This window comes from Hipposideros armiger, unplaced genomic scaffold (assembly GCF_001890085.2).
Source record: "Hipposideros armiger isolate ML-2016 unplaced genomic scaffold, ASM189008v1 scaffold_813, whole genome shotgun sequence".
Classification (NCBI taxonomy): domain Eukaryota; kingdom Metazoa; phylum Chordata; class Mammalia; order Chiroptera; family Hipposideridae; genus Hipposideros; species Hipposideros armiger.
The window spans coordinates 436,418-452,519 of NW_017732163.1; the positions used below are offsets into that span (position 1 = coordinate 436,418).

General features: G+C 38.8%; 1 pseudogene; it reads right to left on the reverse strand.

Annotated features, from left to right (window-relative positions):
* Positions 1 to 10,622: 10,622 nt before the first annotated feature.
* Positions 10,623 to 11,086, reverse strand: LOC109374343 (60S ribosomal protein L22 pseudogene; annotated as a pseudogene).
* Positions 11,087 to 16,102: the final 5,016 nt, after the last annotated feature.

Here is a 16,102-nt window from a genome sequence, read left to right on the forward strand (position 1 = left end):
CGCCATGTGCCAAGGGAGCTGAGAGGCCAAAGAACAGCGTGGACAAGTCCAGCTTGTTGGTTTAAAGAGTTTGAATACAGAATTTACAGAAACACAGTCCTGGCTGTGAGGTTACTTTCCCTAGAACCGCTTTTCATCCACAATGGAAAAATAAAAGTAAAAAAGGTATGAATGACACAGTTATATATAAATATATATATATATATATATAGTAATCTTCCTTACAGAAATGAGGTACACAGAGCATTTCCAAATAACAAATAAGCTATCTATTTGATTTGCTAAACAAACTTTTCTAAAGTTATAATAAATGTTGTATGGGTTCAGAATGAGGCACCGCAACATATGCCTCTGTGGTATCAACCAAGACCCTGCAGGCTCAAGAGAAACTTCTGCCTCTCCCTTAATGACCTAGAACTTGAATTACAAAACTTGCCCATATTAACAGATTGGAGGTGATCTACTATATGGCAGGGCATCTACTAATTACTGAATGTGTGCCCTCCTGCAATGACCTTCTGAAGCCCTCATCCCTAGCACAGAATGTCCTATATACCCATGGTCCCTTTCCATCTCTGACTCTCTCATGTATGCAGGGTTCCCACACATACATATGCATTAAATTTGGTTATTTTCTCTGGTTAATCATTTGATTATTACACTGGCCAAAGAGGACCTTGAGGGTACAGGAAGGTTTCTTTCCCCCGCCTCACTGAGGAAGGGCATCCAGCCCTTAATTCAGCAGTGGCTCTTGGGTGTGTCTTCTTTTCCTATTGGGAATCCTTGGTGAGGCTCTGAATGTCCATGGAATGTGAAAACTGAAATGAGCACCTTCCTTGACACCCATCTGCCAGATATTCTTCTGAATTTTGTTGTTTTTTTATGGTAACCTCTATCCTAATTACAACATAGCTGTGTCAGAACATGCAAGTCACCTCAGCGTGGGTGGCTCTGTTTATTTTCACAGGCCTTTCTAAGTCTGGTGTGATTTTGCTATTGCAGCCCAGGAAAGAGCCATGGGGTGATATCAAGTGGTAATAGGTGGGTAAAAGGAGCCAAGCAGGGGGAAAAGCCATGCACACCCTAGACCAGCTGGGTCTAGAAGGCATTAGCACCTTTAAGATGTGAAAGACACCATCTTGAAGTGTTTCAGGTGTGTGAGGAATTGAGGCTGTTTGAGTCTGAGCTCCTATGGGGACACTAACCTGCTGCTGTGATCACCCAACATTTACACCTTTTATAAATGCCCGCAGCCTCAGAAATGGCAGGTGTGTCTCTCCTCCGTATCTAAGCTTAGGTTCCTTTAAACTCCTGATCCGATCTCTCACCAGCACATCTTTCTTTTTTTGTGCATTCTTGTATAAGGCTCTGTATTTTTACAAAACACTCCTCTTTGATGCTGCTGTTTTTTTTTTATTGTAAAACGACCTATATAGTTGTCTGATTTAATGGATGTACTTATTGACCATGCATTCACTAACAAACATTTATTCCTTTTTAAAAATTGGCCAGGTGTTGTGGGCCCCCGAGATCACCTCTGTGTTATGTGATTCATTACAAGCAGTCACAGGACTCAGCATATAGTTGTATTCTTAGCTACAAAATTAGGAGACAGTCTATGAGGACACCCTCATTTCTGACACCAATTGCACATTCAGGAGTTCCCAAGAACACCCTCAGGTTTAATAATTCACTAGGACTCACGGAACTTACTCCTCCTGGCAACGCATGACAATGTGCAGAGTACGGCCAGCCAGGAAAGCCTACCTGACCCCAGGTGTCCATTCCTTATTGGGGCTGTTGTGTAGACACGGTGGCCCCTCTGGCACTGTCATACAAAGCCCCACTATAAATCACATTGTTTGACTCTCTAGTATGGTCTAAGCTCCCAATGGAAAGAGAGATACTCTAATTAGGCAGGACAGGCAGTACATCCCAAAGGGTCACAGGTTACCTCTCAGGAGCCGAAGGCAATGGCTAGATCTGTCTTTGGCAAAGGTTCCATTCTTTACTACACAACAGCTTAGATTTATTTTAGCAAAAGAATATAAAGCCAAGTCAGCTCATGGGACAGTCTGGAGGAAACCAGGTGCAAGCTCCCAGGGGTGCTCTCCCCGTGGAGTCCCACAGGACATGTTTCATTCTTCCAGGCAAAGGTTGTGATGGACGTGAGATAGAATCTGCTGGACAACATCAGAGACCCCATGCCTAGGAGTTTTATTGGAGGCTGTTCACAGGTACCCTCTTGCCTTGTATGTGCTAAAACTCCACTCGAAGGCAGGTTTTCAGCATAAGTGACATTGTTTGTACAAAAGGTTAAGGCACAGTGAGCCACTCTTACCAGTTCTAGGAATAGCAGGAACCCTCCCCAAAATCCCAGTTCCTAGACCCCAGTGAAGGGGCCACCCTTGCAAGCAGGCCTTTCTGAGGAGAGCAATCTCAGGGCCGCTATGTTAAATTCTTTTCTGAGTTTTTTTAAACGTAGAGAAACTTGCAATGATTTTATATTTGAGTGGGAGAATTGAGACTTGCTTCCATGAGCCTTGTGCAAAGTAGAAACTACAATTCAAAGGGTCAAAATAGGTTGTTTTGATGGTGGACGTGAATATAGGTTGTTTTGAACTTGGTGACATTTAAGTTGGAAAAAAGTGAGGAAATAGAACAGATTTGTGATGCATTTATCAAGGAATCATTTAGAATAGAGATATAGCTTGAACTATAAGTTGGAAATGTGAAATGTGTAACTGGGTCCCAGTAGATGAAACAGGGTCAGAGATGAATGTGTATGTCACATGCACTGTGACAGCCTTAGCAAAGGAAGAAATGGGCTGGCTGTGGATAGCAGAGAACTGACTAGCTGGTAGTAGGAGAAACAAGAAAATTATGTGTTATTACTTCTAAAAAGACATTTTAGTCCATGTTTTCTAAGAAAAAGGGAACAATAAAATTCCACATTATGCGTATGGTCAGATGGATCTGATTTCTTATTTTTTGTGTTAATAATTATTTTTTAAGTATTACATTTCAGTTCTACATATGTCGTCATATCATTCTTCATTGCAAGGATCAGTGGTTTTTAAACATTTTCCTATTTTTTAGTTAAGCTGCCTAAACTGGAAGAATAATCACCCTTGGACAGGTAGGTTCTTTTAAATTCCTGAAAAGTAATCTTATCATTAAAAAATATTTTAATGATTATATTACTGGTTTAAAATTATTTACATTTTGAAGAGAAAAATTTTAAATATATATATTAATTACCTAGAAGTTATGATTTTTTAAATTTAAATTTGCAACATGTAGAAAAGTGCCTGGCACGCATAAGTACTCCTTTTTTTTTTTGTAATTTGGGAGGTTGAGGACATCTGCAATCTTGGCTTCTGTTTGCATACTGAGATTATGCAAGACACAAAAGGAACTGATAAGATCTGCATCTTTTCGAACTTGGAAATTTGTATCGTAGATATTTTCTGTACACTTACACTTTGATAAATCTTTGCTCTTAACGGATATGAGATTTTTTTTAAAGGCTCAGTTGGATTCCTTATAAAGTCTGCCCTTTACGAATCTTTAGTCATTTCTGGAAATGTAGTTTTTCCATTTTAGGAAGTGAAGTTCATCTAAAATTTGAAATTTACTGGCATCAAAAGTGTAAAGCATTCAATCTTATTTTTAAATGTGTTATTACAACCTCCTCCTTTTTAATAATACTGTATAGCACTTTTACAAAATTTGCTAAATGTTTGTATTAGCCTTTTGAAGAAAAGGCTTCAAGGTTGATAAAACCTACTTCTCTGTTTAAATTTTAATGCATTTGCCCTTAATTCTGTTTATTGCTAAGTATGTTCATTTTCTGGCTCCTCAAGAGGGTTCTGGTACACTTACTATTTACAGTGTTATAGTTTTCTGGCCTCTAAATGCATTTAAGCTTATAGCTTTTTTGAGTATCGATATGGCCACATCCCATAGGCTTTGTCATACTCTCATTCACGTCAGTGTTTTCATGTTCCACTGAAGAACGTACTAGGTAGTAGGTAACAAAAATTTTTTGTTAATGTCTTATTTACAATTTTTACCTGAGTTAACAGCCCTATATGACTTGTGAAAAACTTCTCCACATCTTCCTCAACTTGTGGTAGTTAAATGTTTAAGTGTTGTTTTAAATACCAAGGGTTTTATTCACTATGTATTTTCTGATACCAAATAAGTGATAAACTCTGAAAGGGAATTTTTTTTACTTACATTACATTGTTCAATCTGAATTTTCTTTAAATTTAAAAAATCAGTATGATTTAGCCATAAGGCTAAAGAACTTCCCACATACACGACATTCACAGGATTACTTTCCCTTATGTACTCTTTTAAGTAAATTAGTATTAGCTTACGCTAAAAGGCTTCCAAAATTTCTCCACTCATATGGTTGCTCACCAGCATGAATTTTCCAATAATTAATGATCAACAGGTAGTTTGGGGAAGATTTTCTACATCATATTAATATGGTTTTTAGGGCCGGCAGAGTGGTGCGTTGGTTAAGAGCTGGCTTGGGACGCCAGCTCTGAGCAGCAGGGCCCCGGTTCGGATCCCACATGGGGGCCAGTGATACTGCCCTCTACAGCTAAGATGGTGAACAATAGCTCGACCTGGAGCTGGGCTGCCATGAGTTGCCAGCGACGGCGTTGGCTGCAGTCCCTGCTGCAGTGGGCTGCCAAAAGCTACCGTGTGTGGCTGGCAGCGGTGTGAGCTGCCAAGAGCCGTCGTAAGAGGCTGTCCAGAGGTCAGTGACTGATCTGCCTCACCCGGGAATACCAACATGGGCCAGTGAAGTGACGTCCTCCACAACTAGACTGAAGGACAAAAAGGACAGCAACTTGTCTCTTCCCCTTCCCTCAACACTGTTCCCCTCCCTCAATTCCCCAATAAAATCTTAAAAAAATTTTTTTTAATTTATTGGGTGATGATGGTTAGCAAAATTACATAGGTTTCAAGTGTGCATCATCTATATGGCTTTTAGTGATGAATGTGATGATGGTGAATCTGTTGGTGAATGTAACATGAGTCGAACTCAAAAGCATTTTGCATTTGACAAGGTTATTGATAATTATAAATTATTTGATGTTCCTTGAGACCAGTGAAGTCTTTCCTCTACTTATTTATGGGGATTTTCTGAAGCATGAATTCCTTAAATCTGAGGAAGATGACAGTGCCTCAAGTCCCTCCCACAATCTTTACATTAATAAAGTTTCTCACCAGTATGGGTTTTCTGATGTTGAGGAAGATATGAACAATGACTGAGGGCCTTTCCACATTCACTATATTTACAGGGTTTCTCACCAGTGTGAATTCTTTGATGCTAGATAAGATGTGAGATAACCATAAGGGCTTTCCCACATTCCTTATATTCATATGGCTTTTAATCAGTATGAATCTTCTGGTGTTGAGTAATAACTAGTGTTAAGTGACTAAGAACTTTTCCACAGTCATTGATATGGTTCTCACCAGTATGGGTTTTCTGATGTTGAGGAAGGTATGAATGATGGCTGAAGACCTTTCCACATCCATTACATTTACATGGCTGCTCGTTGGAATGGATTTTTCAATGTTCATTAAGTTGCACAATAGCTCTGAAGGCCTTTCCACAATCCTTATATTCATAGGGCTTTTCTGCAGTATGAATTCTCTGACGTTGGGTAATTAGTGACATGACTAAAAGATTTCCCACACTCAGGACATTGATAAGAGTTTTCCACCAGTATGAGTTCTATGGTGTGCATTAAATTGTGAGAGCTGGGTAAAGGTTTTTCCACAATCCTTACACTGATAGGGTTTCTCACCAGTATGAATTCTCTGATATTGGGTAAAGCACTAGAGGCCTTTCCACATTCTTTACATCCATGGGGTCTTTCCCAGTATGAATTCTCTGATGTGGAAAAAGACATCAGTGATGATGGGAAGTCTTCCCACATTGCTTCTACTAATACTTGTAAGATTTCTCTCCAGTATGACTTTTCTGATGATTAAGATTTTTTTCTGCCAAAATCCTTTTCTACTTTGATTACACACATACGGTCTACTTCCAGGTGAACTTCCTGAGACAGGTTATGGAATGTTTGTTGTCTCAAAGTGGTTATTTCTTCATGGGTAATTATTGCTTGACTGGAATTTCCTTCCTCATTTCTTTGATGTCTCTCAGATGTGCCTTTACATTCCCAATCACCTTGGGAACTGGCATCCTTGGGATCTTTAATAAATTTTTCCATTTTTTTCCCATTGGGATACCTGGTCAGAAAGATAATGAAAAGGGGTGGTGGTGCTTGTTTTAGTCCCTGTTCTCAGAGAGTTAGAACTTCTTTAGTAGTTTTAAACTGAAAATAATGTTTAGGGAAGAAAAAAAAGTGAGTGTCCCATACATCTCCCAAATGTGACCAAGCAATTAGATAAATGAACAAGAACAGGGAATGTGGAGATCTCATAAGTGAGGTAGTTATTCAGATTTTCCACTTTTATTACAGTTGCCTAAAGGTTTTGTTAAAATAAGGATGCCCAAAATGACTACTTGCAAATGAAAGTATCTCATACTTTCCACTGCTGAAAAAACTTTAAGAGCTTTATGTTGTACAACAATGAAATCCCAAGTTCTCAACCTGTCAGACCTATTCAAGTTCATCTTAATACATTTAACATAAATCACAGACATTTTTCCTTTGTTAAATGAACTTGAAAAGAGTCTGAAGGCTTTGGCTAGAAATAAGGAATAAAGATTTATTCTAGGGTCTCGGAGTTTGCAAACTGGAAACACAACTAGGCAAACCCAGGAGTGTCCCAAAGAAGAGTTGAGAGTTCTGACAGTACAAAGAATGTTCTTGAGAGTTATCACTCCTGCGTCCTTAGTCCTAGAATTGGTTCAAGATAGTTATCAGTCAGATGTCGGACAGTGAATATGCCAGGGTCCAGAAGGGTGCCAGGTCTGTTCACATCCTGTTGGTCTGAATCATGGATATCAGGTGGAAGTGTATGTGAGTCCTTCAGGGGGTAGTCGGAAAGTTACATGGAGGTCCAGATATATACCCAGGTATTGACATGGGACTGGAGAGTTCAAAAAATTTTAAGTTCCCAGGCTGGTTAAAAACAAGAATGGAGTCTTTCCTCATACTTCAACCTTCATAAAGATAATAATTTTTTTAACTTATTGGGGTGACAGTGGTTAAAATTACATAGATTTCAAGCATACAATTCTGTAATACATCATCTATATATCACATTGTGTGTTCACCACCCACATTCCGTTCTTCTTCCATCACCATATATTTGACCCCCTTTATCTTTTTCTACTATTCCCCCTCCCCCCTAATCCTCTGGTAACCACTGAAGTATTGTCTGTGCTATGAGTTTTTGTTTCTTTGTTTGTCTTGTTCCTTTGTTGCTTTCAGTTTTATATCCTACATCTCAGTGAAGTCATATGGTTCTCGACTTTTTCTATCTGACTTATTTCACTTAGCATAATAATCGCAAGATCCATCCATGTCATTGCAAATAGAATTATTTAATCTTTTCTTATGGCAGAGTAGTATTCCATTGTGTATATATACCACATCTTCTTTATCCAATCATATAATAAAGGACAGTGGTTGTTTCCATGTCTTGGCCACCATAAATAAAACTGCAACGAACATCAGAGTACATATATCTTTACAGATAAATATTTTCAGATTTATTTTTGGTATATACCCAGGAAAGGGATTGCTGGGTCGTATAGTAATCCTATTCTTACTTTTTTGAGGAACCTCCACACTGCCTTCCATAGCAGCTGCACAAATCTGCATTCCCACCAACAGTGTATGAGGGTTCGTTTTTCTCCACAGCCTCTCCAACATTTGTTATCATTTGTCTTAATGATAGCTAATCTAACTGGTGTGAGGTGATATCTCATTGTAGTTTTTATTTGCATTTCCCTGATGCATAGTGATGTTGAGCATCTTTTCATATGTCTATTGGGCATCTGTATGTCCTCTTTAGAGAAATGTCTATTCAGGTCCTCTGCCCATTTTTTAATTGGGTTGTTTGTCTTTTTCTTGTTGAGCTGTATGAGTTCCTTATATATGGATGATGCCAAAAAATGTATACACATTTTAAGAAAGGAAAACTCTGTATTAAAATTGTAATACTCAATATATACCAATAATAAAATATGAATACAAGTCATGTGTATATATTTTTTTGGCATCCCAGGTATTGGGTTGTCGTAAAAGTCATGACCTATTTTCTCTATGTTTTTCAAAGGTCATTTATTTATATAAAGAACAAAGATCAACCAATGATATATTGCCTGTTTTGTTCGATAACCTTTTGCCATCTTTCAGTGAGCTTCTTAATTCCTCGTTCATAGAAGGACCTGTCTTTATTTGCGAAAAACTGAACAAGGTGCTGATTTACAGCCTCATCTGAATTGAACATTATACCATGCAAGAAGTTTTAAAGAGAGAGAAACAAGTGGAAGTCTGACAGCGCAAGGTCAGGTGAGTATGGTGGGTGTGGCAACACATCTCATCCAAGCTCCAATAATTTTTGACAGGTGATCAAACTTGTGTGTGGTCTCATTTTGTCATGATAGAACACAACTCCTTTACAATTAACAAGCTCTGGACGTTTCTGGATGATGGATTCGTTCAAACTGTCCAATTACTGACAGTACACATTCGAACTGATTGTTTGGTTCCTTAGTAGGAGCTCAAAAAACACACCTTTAAAATCCCACCACACAAGAGCATAACCTTCCTCTGATGAATGTCTGCTTTCGATGTCATTTGAGGCGAATCATCACATCGGGACCAAGACCGTTTGTGCACTACATTGTTGTAAACAATCCACTTCTCATCACCAGTTATCAGTTGCTTCAAAAAAGGATCGTTTTCCTCACACTTAATGATCATGTTGCAGATGTTTATACGTACCATCAAATGAACTTCTTTGAGTTCATGTGGAACCCAAATATCGAGCTTGCTTACATATCCCAGCTTCTTCAGGTGGTCATGAATGCTTGAATGATGGATGTTCAATGTTTCTGCAATCTCTTGTGTCATGTCATGTGGGTTTGACTCAATCAATGCCTTTATTTTGTCATCATCTACCTCAGTGGGCCTCCCTGACCAAGGAGCGTCGTTGAGATCAAAATCACCAGCACAGAATTTCATGAACCATGGTTGGCACTGACGTTCTTGTAGAGCATTGTCACTGTAAACTTTATGAAACTGTTCACAAGCTTGATGCAAGTTCTTCCTTTTATGGAAATAAAACAGTAAAATATGGCAAAAATGCACAGTTCGGTCTTCCATCTTTAACTTGTTGTAAAATCTCCAAATCTCAACCAAATCGCTCAATTTTTTTTAGAATAAAGCTAGAACTGTCAGCTGTCAAATGACATAGCAATAACATAGATGCGAATGACTCTAGTACTTCCCAAAATGAACTAGTGCTATTTGTTGCAAACATGTGTCATGATTTTTCCGACAACCCAATATTTTGGATATTATTAGCCCCTTATTGGAGGTGGTGTTTGCAAATATCTTCTCCATTCTGTTGGTTGCCAATTTTGTCAACGGTTTCTTTTGCTGTGCAGAAGCCTTTTAGTTTGATATACATTAATACCTTGGTTTGCAAGCATAATTCGTTCCAAAAACAAACTACTCGTATTGCAAGACATTGCTTGTTTACCACGTTAAAAGGTATTAGAAATGTTTGCTTGTCTTGCAGAACACTCACAAACCAAGTTACTCACAATCCAAGGTTTTACTGTAGGTCCATTCATTTATTTTAGCTTTTATTTCCCTTGCCTTTGAGTACAAATTCAAAAAATCCTCTTTGAACCCAAGGTCCACAAGTTTAGTACCTATGTTTTCTTCTATGCAGCTTATTCTTTCAGGTCTTATGTTTAGGTCTTTGATCCATTTTGAGTTAAGTTTGGTACATGGTGACAGACAGGAGTCTAGTTTCATTCTTTTGCATGTGACTTTCCAAATCTCCCAGCACCATTTATTGAAGAGGTGTTCTTTTCTCCATTGTATGTTTTTGGCTCCTTTGTTGAAAATTATCTGTCCATATTCATGTGGGTTTATTTCTGGGTTTCAATTCTATTCCATTGGTCTTTGTGTCTGTTTTTCTGCCAAAACCATGCTGTTTTGAGTATTGTTGCTCAGTAGTACAAGCTGATGTCAGGGAGTGTGATACCTCCAGCATTATTTTTTTCTTAGGGTTGCTTTGGCTATTCGGGGTCTTTTGTGGTTCCATTCAAATCTGATGATTTTTTGTTCTATTTCTTTGAAAAATGCCACTGGGCTTTTGATGGGGATTGCATTGAATCTATATATTGCTTTGGGTAATATGGCCATTTTAACTATTTTGATTCTTCCAATCCATAAACATGGAATGTCTTTCCATTTCTTAAATTTCTCCTTTCCATTTCTTAAATGTGTCTTCTTAAATTTCTTCTAAAAATGTCTTATAGTTTTCAGTGTATACCTCCACATCCTTGGTTAAGTTTATTCCCAGGTATTTTATTTTTTGTGTTGCAATTGCAAAAGGACTTGAGGTTTTTTTAAATTTATTTTTCTGAGACTACATTATTAGTATAAGAACTCATACAAAACATTCCAGAGTAATGAGTTTTAATCCTCATCTTCCTCCTCTTCTTCGTCCTGGTTAATCTGGAAGTAATGCAATTCGTAACTTTCTTTGCTGTTAGCAACTATGCGCAACCAATCATGTAGATTGTTCTTCTTCAAATACTTTTTGGTGAGATATTTCAAATACCTTTTGGAAAAAGGCACCTCAGAAGTTACAGTGATCTTGCTCTTGCTCCTTTCAGTGGTTACAACCCCTCCACCGAGATTCCCAGCTTTTCCATTCACTTTGATTCGCTCCTGAAGAAACTGCTCAAAATTGGCAGCATCCATGATTCCATCTTCGACTGGGTGGGTGCAGTCGAGGGTAAACTTCAGAACCTGCTTCTTGTTTTTGCCTCCCTTAGCCACAAGCTTTTTCACAGGCGCCATGACTTCACCGGAGCCAGAAAGGCTGCAATGGATTTTTGTACGTTGATTTTGTAGCTGGCAACTTTACTGTACTCGTTCATTGTTTCTAATAGTTTTTTTGAGGAGTCTTTAGGGTTTTCTATATAGAACATCAATTCATCTGCAAAAAGGGGCAATTTAACTTTTTCATTCCCAATTTGGATGCCTTTTATTTCTTTCTCTTTCCTGATTGCTCTGGTGAGGACTTCCAATACTATGTTGAAAAGCAGAGGTGATAGGGGACAATCCTGCCTTGTTCCTGAATGTAGAGTGAAGGGTTTCAGTTATTCACCATTAATTATGATATTAGCTGAGGGTTTGTCTTATATGGCTTTATTATACTTTCCTTCTATACACATTTCATTAAGTGTTTTAATCATAAATAGATGTTGTATCTTGTCAAATGCTTTTTTCTGCAGTTGATATAATCATATGATTTTTGTCTTTTATTTAATGTGGTAATCACATTGATTGATTTGTGTATGTTCAACCATCCTTGTGCCCCTGGGATTAATCCCACTTGATCATGATATATAATCTTTTTAATGCATTGTTGTATTCGATTTGCTAGGATTTTGTTTAGGATGTTTGCATCTGTATTCACCAGGCAAAATTGTCTGTAATTTTCTTTTCTTGTGTTATCCTTACCAGGGTTTGGTATTAGGGTAATATAGGCCTTATAAAATGAGCTAAGGAGTATTGCCTCTTCTTCAACTTTTTTGAAGAATTTGAGGACAGGTGTTAGATCCTCTTTGAATGTTTGGTAGAATTCACTATTGAAGCCATCTGGTCCTGGACTTTTGCTTTGGGGAAGGTTTCGGAGGACTGATTCAATTTCCTTACTATTGTTCGGTCTATTTAGATTTTTCAGTTCTTCGTGACTCAGTCTAGAAAGGCTATGTTTCTAGGAACATGTCCATTTCTTCCATGTTATTGAATTTGGTGGCATATTGTCCATATGTTCATAGTATTCTTGGATGAGCCTTTGTATTACTGTAACATCTGTGGTAATGTCTCCTCTTTCATTTCCGATTTTATTTGCATCTTTTCTCTTTCTTTTTTTTTTAAGATTTTTATTGGGGAATTGGGGAATGGGAACAGACAAGTTGCTTTTGTTTTGTTCTTCAGTCTAGTTGTGGAGGGCGTTGCTTCACTGGCCCAAGTTGGCACCATCATTGCACTCCTCCCGGGTGAGGCAGATCAGTCACCAGCTTCTGGATGGTGGCTCACTGCGGCTGCTGGCCGCTCACGCTGGCTGCTGGCTACACACGGTAGCCCATGGCAACCCACTGCCACAGGGACTGCAGACTACGCAGTCGCCGGTGACTCATGGCAACCCAGCTCCAGGTTGAGCTGTTGTTCAGCATCTTAGCTGTGGAGGTCAGTGTCACTGGCCCTCATATGTGGGATCCTAACCAGGGCCCTCTGGCGTCCCAAGCCAGTTATTTTAACCATCACGCCACTCGGCCGGCCCAACGTCTTTTTTCTTTTTATCTTAGTGAGTCTAGCCAAGGGTTTGTCAATTTTATTAATCTTTTCACAGAACTAGCTCTTTGTTGCATTAATTTCTTGTTGTCTTTTTGTTCTCTGTTTCATTTAGTTCTGCTCTTTTATTATTTCCTTCCTCTGCTGACTTTGGGTTTCATTTGTTCTTTTTCTAGTTAAGGTGTAAAGTGAGGTTATTTTCTGGGATTTTTATTCTTTCTTGAGATAGGCCTGTAATTATATAAATTTCCCTTCTAAAACTGCTTTTGCTGCATCCCCAAAATTTTGGTAGGATGTATTTTCATTCTCATTTGTTTCTATGTATCTTTTGAGCTCTCCTCTTATTTATTCTTTGATCCAGTTGTTCTTTAAAAGCATGTTGTTTAATCTCCACATATTTGTGGGTTTTCCTGCTTTCTTTTTGCAGTTAATATCCAATTTGACAGCCTTGTGATCAGAGAATATACTTGGTATGATTTCAATCTTCTTAAAATTGCTGAGGCTAGTTTTATGTCCCAATACATGATCTCTCCTTGAGAATGTTCCATGTACACCAGAAAAGAATGTATAGTCTGATGTTCTAGGATGAAGTGCTCTATAAATGTCAATTATGTCCATTTCATCTAATGTGTCATTTAGGGCTGATACTTCCTTATTTATTTTCTGTTTGGATGCTCTATCCATAACTGTCAATGATGTATTTAGGTCCCCTACATAATTGTGTTTCGGTCAGTTTCTCCCTTTAGTTCTGTTAGCAGTTGCTTTGTATATTTCAGTGCTCCGACTGGGGGCATAAATATTGATGACTGTTATGTCTTCTTGTTGTATTGTCCCCTTTATCATTATAAAATGTCCATCTTTGTCTCTTGTTGCCTTTTTTATCCTGAACTCTGTTTCCTCTGATATAAGTATGGCTATACCTGTGTTTCTCTGAATACCATTTGCTTGGAGTGTCAATTTCCCCCCTTTCACTTTGAGTCTAAATTTGTCTTTGTAGCTGAGATGTGTCTCTTGGAGGCAGTATACGGTTGGTTTTTTTTTTTTAATCCAATCTCCTTCTCTATGTCTTTTTATTGGTGAGTTCAGTCCATTTACATTTAGGGTGATTATTGATATATGAGGATTTCCTTTCATTATATCTTTGGTTTTCTGGTGGCTCAGTGTCGCCATTGTTTCTTTGCCTTTTGTTGCTGTCTGTTATTTCAGTGTGGTGGTATTCTGTGATTTTTCCCTCTGTTTCTTCTTTTTTTATGTTATATATTTCAGTTCTGATTTTTTTTGAGTGGTTAACATTAAGTTTATGTAAAATAAAGTTTCACATTCACAGTAGTCCTTTTTCCTCATCATGCTTTTTATCTCCATTCTCCTTTGCAGATTCAGGCCTTTACTCTCTCCCCTTTTTTACTTTTTTGTTGTCACAAGTTATCCCTGCTTATGCTGTGAGTTGATTTCTGCACTGCAGTAGCAAATTGTCTTTTTCTTCTTTTCCCCTTTTTTAATGTTTTTTTCTTCTTTACCCTGTATGTTATGTTCAAGTGTATAGTGTCCTATTTTTTGTAGAAGTTGCCATTTCCTGCTTCTGTCTGTCTGTTTGTAATACTACTCATTGTTTTGTGTTGTTTTGATTTTTTGTTTCAGGTTGAATAGCCTCCTTCAGTATTTTTTCTAGTACAGGTCATATGTCAAAAAATTCCCTCAGCTTCTGTATGTCTGGAAAGGTCTTTATTCCTCCCTCATATCTAAAGGATATCTTTGCTGCATATATTATTCTTGACTCATAATTTCTCTCTTTCAATAGTTTGAATATTTGATTCCACTTCCTCCTGGTTTGTAGTTTCTGCTGAAAAATCTGATGATAATCTAATGGGCTTTCCTTTATAGGTTACCGTCTTCTTTTCCTTGGCTGCCTTGAGAATTCTTTCTTTGTCATCAATTTCTGACAGCTTCAATACAATGCCTTGGAGAAGTCCTATTGGGATTGAGGAAACTGGCTGTTCTGTTTGCTTCTTGGATTCGAGGATCCAGTTCTTTCCACAAGTTTGGGAAGTTGTCATCGATTATTTGTTTGAATATACTCTGTGTTCTCCTCTCCCTTTCTTCTCCTTCTGGTATGGCCATTCTTCTTATGTTGCGCTTTCTGATGAAGTCAGAAAGTTCTTGTAGAGTTCTTTCATTTCTTTTAACTCTCAGGTCTCTCTGTTCTTCCATCTGTGTCATTTCCATATTTCTATCTTCAATGCCACTGATTCTTTCCTCCAACTGGTCAGCTCTATTACCTAAGCTGGCTATTGCATTCTTCATTTTTTTTTAAAGATTTTATTGGGGAATTGGGGGAGGGGAACAGCCAAATTGTTGTCCTTCAATTTTAATTGTGGAGGGCGCAGCAAGGTCAGCTCCAAGCCCAGTCGCACCACTCAGCTCAAGGTGCCGTGTTCAATCTTAGTTGCAGGTGGGCATAGCCACTATCCCATGCAGGATTCGAACCAGCAGCCTCATGAAGAGCACACACTCTATCCACTGAGCCATCCAGGCAGTAGCTCAGCTCAAGGTGCCGAGTTCAGTCTTAGCTGTGGACGGGCGTAGCTCACCATCTTGAACAGACAACCTTGTTGTTAGGAGCACATGCTCTCACCAGCTGAGCCATCCTGTAACCTGTTGTCAGCTCAGCAGCAGCTCAGCTCAGGCACAGCTCACTGGCCCACGTAGGAATCGAACTGGTGACCCTGTTGCTCAGAGCTTGCACTCTTCAGCAAGCTCTTAATCAACTGAGCCACTCAGCAGGCCCCATCATTCTTCATTACTTTTATTGAGTTCTTAATATCCAGAAATTCTATTTAGTTCTTTTTAAAATTTCAATCTCTTTGGTAAAATGTTCATTTTGTTCTTTGTGTTTCTGAGTTCATTAAACTGCCTGCCTGTATTTTTTTGCATCTTGTTGAGTTTTTTCAAAGCTGCAATCTTGAATTCTCTATTTAAGTCACATATTTCCATGTCTTTAAATTCACTTTCTGGAGGGCCGGCCGAGTGGTGCATTGGTTAAGAGCGGGCTTGGGACGCCAGAAGGCCCCAGTTCGGATCCCACATATGAGGGCCAGTGACACTGCCCTCTACAACTAAGATGCTGAACAACAGCTCAACCTGGAGCTGGGCTGCCGGGAGTCACCGGCGACAGCGTAGGCTGCAGCCACTGCTGCAGTGGGTTACCATGGGCTATCGTGTGTAGCCAGCAGCCAGCATGAGTGGCCAGCAGTTGCCGTGAGCGGCTATCCAGAAGCCGGCGACTGATCTGCCTCACCCAGGAAGAGTACAATGATGGTGCCAACTTGGGCCAGTGAAGCAACGTCCTCCACAACTAGACTGAAGAACAAAAAAAGGACAGCAACTTGTCTGTTCCCCTTCCCCCAATTCTCCAGCGCTGTTCCCATCCCCCAACTCTCTCATAAAAATCTTTAAAAATACACACACACACACACACACACACACACACACACACATATATATATATATATATATATATATATATAAAAGTAAATAAATAAATTCACTTTCTGGAG